This window comes from Haemaphysalis longicornis, unplaced genomic scaffold (assembly GCF_048455015.1).
Source record: "Haemaphysalis longicornis isolate Haplotype H1 unplaced genomic scaffold, Haemaphysalis longicornis Haplotype H1 scaffold_9, whole genome shotgun sequence".
In the NCBI taxonomy this organism is placed as follows: Eukaryota; Metazoa; Arthropoda; class Arachnida; order Ixodida; family Ixodidae; genus Haemaphysalis; species Haemaphysalis longicornis.
In genome coordinates, this window is record NW_027526460.1 from 148,700,352 (window position 1) to 148,705,380 (window position 5,029).

General features: G+C 41.4%; 1 long non-coding RNA gene across 2 annotated transcripts; it reads left to right on the forward strand.

The window, feature by feature from the left end:
- Positions 1-269: 269 nt before the first annotated feature.
- On the forward strand, positions 270-3,008 carry LOC144152562 (uncharacterized). 2 transcript variants are annotated; one of them, XR_013319186.1, is made up of 3 exons: positions 270-435; positions 1,282-1,404; positions 2,453-3,008. It is a non-coding gene; the product is annotated as an uncharacterized LOC144152562 (long non-coding RNA). The 2 variants fall into 2 exon arrangements; XR_013319185.1 differs by lacking the exon at positions 270-435 and adding an exon at positions 1,083-1,189.
- The last annotated feature ends 2,021 nt before the right edge of the window (positions 3,009-5,029 follow it).

Consider the following 5,029-nt stretch of genomic DNA (forward strand, 5'->3'; position numbering starts at 1 on the left):
TTTTCGAAACGCTCAGGTGCAAAGGTGTTGAATCATGATGTGCACCAAACATTAATTCATTTTTGTTCTCCTTTGAACGTAGAAATTATACTGCAAAAGCAGATTGCTACATTCTGTATTCATACTCTATGACCTGTTCAGAAAGAGTCTGTGGCTGACTGTGGAGACATTTGGACCTCCACTAATAGGTTGTGACAAATGTTTTTGTTTCTCTGCAAAAGAAAAAGAAAACAAATTATTTCCATTCTTTACATGCTCCTGCGAAGTCATGGCTGTGGCATTTACTGGCTGAAGACATCTTCGGCATGCTGAAGGGTCGTCGGGGAGAGTGCGGCGGATTATGAATGCCCTGTGGAGCTCATAAGCCACAAAAGAGTACCTTTTGAGTCGTGCATATTGTGCAGATATTCACCAGTTCGCATAGACCAAGGACAGGTGAGCTTAAAGTATGTTCAGATATTGTATATCTCAAATTGTTTAGCAAAAAAAGATTACCAGGGCTTCCGCTGTAAAAAAAATTCCCCCGCATTTCCCCGAGGGGGAGAATGTGAAAGTGCGAATGCACAGTTGTCGGCCCGCTTGCTCTCGGCCCCCGCATCCATCTCTTCCATCGGGTTTGTAGTATCACGTGTACACCACGCAATTATCAAGCCGCTATAACGCCGCTGAGTCGCCAACGCACGCCGCTGACGACGTAGTTTGAATGCGTTAAAGATATAAGGCGCGTCACTAACACTGATATCAGCGTCGCGTCCGCGGCTTGGTCGGTAGAGCGTCGCGCTGCGGCCGCAAAGTCCTCGGATCGAAACCTGGCGCCGGATGCTGTTTCTTTTTTAAATATAGAGGAGCACTGCGGACGCCGCCGCCGCCGCCGCCGCCGCCGGCGGTGGATGGTTTGGGGTCGCTTATAAAGTGCATTCGCACTTAAAAAAACTTTGAGTTTCGTGGAACGAATCAGACATTGTTCAATATTTTCTCGTGCTCCCTGGGTAAAGCAAGGCATAAATTTATTCTCTGATATTTTTGTACTGTTTATTTTCTAGGCAATAGGGCGAAGATAGACCTAAAACAGCTTTACAAGAAATGCATATGGCCATTTTAATTGTATTTGGACCCCTTCTTGGAAGTGTATCATCAGAAGGCAACACATTAAAGCTCTTGCACGGGACGAAATCATTGCATTCTACAAGTAAGTACGCACTGCCATTTTTGGGTCGTTCATGGCGCGTTTTTAGGTAGTTTCTTTGTAACTAATGGTTTGAAACTTGAACTTCTTTTCAGTGACAGCTTGGCCTGTGGCTCAAGGTGACAGTAGGAGCTTTTCGGAACACGTTAGCGAAACTTTCCTGGAAGTGCACTTTGAGACGTCCCTGGCAGAAACACCCGGGTCTTAATTTTGGTTGGGTAAGCTGGCATTTTGTTTTTGCGGGACTCAATTTCTGGGGCTGTTCATCCTAATAAAATCTCACTGTTAACAAGTTATCGTGAACGCCAATATTGGCCATTGTGTTCACATTCCGCCTATTACGGATGCTCCAACAGTGGCCAAAAAAACCCACTATTTTGTATTTAAGTTTTGTAAATATTTAGCTTTTACACCTTGAGAGTTGTTGCGGTGATTTGCCAGCACCACGGACACGCCCAACGTGGTTGCTGCTACAGCAATACGGTGGCAACTGTCGATTTAAATTTCCCGCTTTTAATACGCCCGTAGCACCAATAATACTCCCAAATACAGCCGTAGCATGAGTAATGCTTGCAATGGATTTTGACAGGTGGTTAAATAAGGGGTAATTTTTTTAAGGGAATTGTTTAGAGCACAGAAAGTGTCGTCTGCAAGAAAATGTGCTATAGTTGTGTTTTATAAAAAAATTGTGCAACAGCCTAGTTCAGCATTAGTCAGCTCAACTTCTGCCTCATACCACTACGAACCATGGAGGTAATACATATCGAGAGGGAAATATTTTAGGTGGAACTAATTCCCCCCAAAATTTCTGCCACAGTGCGATATTTATGATTTCCTATGACTGGCCATTTATTTCTTTGCGGTAGAAACATCGTTTAGCTGTAAGTTATATTAAGCCAGCCTCACTACAGCATTCTAGGGAGCACATTATACCAGAGAACATTTTTTGCAGAGAGAAGGTGTGTAAAATATAATGCCGAAAGGTGATTATAGTAATTATTATTTGATTAATAAACGAAACCTCTCAAGGATAAAAAACCTTATATTCAGGATACCGAGGCAGCAAGGTGGGATACTTTCCAGAATCAGGGCAATTTCATTGATTGTCTGTGGTGATATTGTTTAGCGCACTTTCACCTTTAGCAGCACTCCCAGAAAAAACGCAAGAAATCACTGATTTTAAATCAGTTAGTGTGTTATAAAAGGGCCTAAGCAACTCACTCATTTAAAGCAACCATGTAACAAAATATTCTTGTTTCCTTGAAGGTACATGAGGTGAGCAGTAAGTCTTCTCGAGGCCCGGTTATTCTGAGAGAAGGGACTGGCGCCATCAATATTGCCCGCAAGAAACACATAACGGACTCGCCGCCTGCATTGTCGCTTCAGGATGTGGTCATCCTCTTCGCCGCATATGTCATCTTTTTCATCGTGTCATCATGTTCTTATGGTTGTGTGCCTTTGAAGAGTTCTTGGGACTTTTGCAGGGAGTTCTTGGAAAGCATGAGAAATTTGACAGTGGCCTGGTGTCATTTAAGTTGGAGTCTTTGTTGAAATACTTGAAGTGTTCAGCTCTACTTGGGATTTTAAATTATTGGTAGAGGTTAAAGTATCTCTTGAAAGGCATGAAGGAGGTCAGATGAAAGGCATGAAGGGGGTAAAATCAGATGAAGAGGTTTAAGTTACTGGCACATGCAAGTTTCATGTCAACTGAGCACTGAAGTCGTGCCTTATTTTTCATCATTGGCACAATGCGCAGGCTGTCTTTGAATCTATAGTGGGTGTTAATGTAGTTCATGGCACCGCATTGTAACGTCCTATTATTCAAGTGTAGCACATGAGATTTTTTTTCGTGGCAGTGCTGCTGCTGATGCAAAAAGTGACAGTGCTTATTTAAGCAGATGGCTTCCGCCTTCATTGATAAATTTTAGTACTGTAAGTGGGCTGACACCCATGCCGTAGAAGAATTTAAAATGTGCTTATTTGGCTTGAACAAGTCTTCTCCTTTGAACAAAGTTGCATTTCTTGCTTGGCAGAAGCAGGGATTTGGTCACAATTACACTGACAGCAAGACGGGAGGGTTTTTATAGCACGCAACTGTGAATTTTACCTAAGGTAAAACGTTGAGGCTGGAAAAAATGCTTTCAAGTCTGCTTTGTAAAACTGGTCCCCTGTATGATTCAACGCTGGCTTGTTTGCTTCTTAAGGATGTCTGACTTGTTCCCGCTTGAATTGATGACGTATATAATTAGTCTGCTTGTTAAATTTTATTATGTTTAACCTGCTTCCAGCTACCTGGTTTGCAAAATTATATAAGATTCACGCTGGCTTTTGTGGGATTTCCTGGGATGAATTATTTTAAACAACTACAAATTGTTTGGTCAACTAACGTGCCTTAAGTCAAAGGCCTTTTCAGGACGCTCGTAAAGTCTATTTTGCCTACAAATAGCTTGATGTTACACTTACGTCTGGTGTCAGGAAACTAATATATTTAATAATCATGTTTTAATTGTGGCATACTGCCGCATTTGACCTCTCGTGTCAAAATGTTTTATCGTTAATCTTGGCTCGAGCGTTGTTTTCCTAAACTCTTGCACTGCACTGTTGTAGGTTTCTGATAATACAACCGTGTATGGCTTGTTTTTAGGCCTTTCCCTACAATTTAATAGCAAACTGCATTTTCCCAGTTATGGGTAAACACAGTATAACAAGCGAAATGAGTAATTCCGCCTTTGAATTACCTTGGTTTATCTGATAAGACAGCATATTTCATGCTCACTGTTGTATGTCTGTGTCAGTGCCGCGGTAGACGCACACGTCTATTTATTGATGAAGCAGTCGACCCTAATACCGTCTTTATTAACCATGTTTTTGAGTAAAAGTGAATATGTGGAAATGCCACTTGGAGCCTAGTTTTATCGTTATGGTATTTATTCCTTGTAGGTTGGTCATTTTCTGTGCAATTTAAAATAGACAGCTATTCATATCTGAAATGTATGAATACTGACACCCAATAAAGTTGTATAGTATATTGAAAAGCAGTGTATGAGTCATAATAGTTGGTTTCGTGCGTATTTTAATGCAAGTATGTGCATACTAACACCCAATAAAGTTGTATAGTATATTGAAAAGCAGTGTATGAGTCATAATAGTTTGTTTCGTGCGTATCTTAATGCAAGTATATTGTTTCTTTAATATGCAGCTGAAACCCAGCACAGGATTCTACGGGTGAAGCCAAAGAGGGTGTGCCGCTCTAGGTGCCTCAGACCAACTTTTATATAGAACTGTGCTCCGATAGGCAACTGTTGGGAACTGTCAGGGACCACACTGCTGCGGTGGTTTCTGCTTTCCAATTGTTGGTATCACTGCGGGTCATATATCAAGGCTCTGCTAAACTGGTGCTTGCGGTTTCCTGTTGATACCAATGCATCCGCCAGCCTGGTATATGACCTCGGTGTATACCGACAGGAAAGCAAAAATATTGGAAAAGTGGAGTCCCATAGACAGCTTCCCAATGCCTATAGGAACACCGTTTTATATAAACAGCTGGTCTGAAGGTACCTGGAACGGCGCACCGGATAAATTCCATAATCATTTTACATGGATCAATGTTCCAGTAACTTAAACTACCCTTTTATTTGGAACAGTGATCCGCATACTTTTATTTGGAACACCGATCCACATAATTTAGTTACAGAAATATGTGGTGCACTGTTCCACTTAATTTTCAGGATATGTGGAACACGGTTCCAATTATATAACTGGAACTTTTTTGCAAAAAAGTTCCAGTTACTAAGTGGATCTTACGTGGAACCAGATTAAGAGTGTAGAAATGAATGTGCAGAT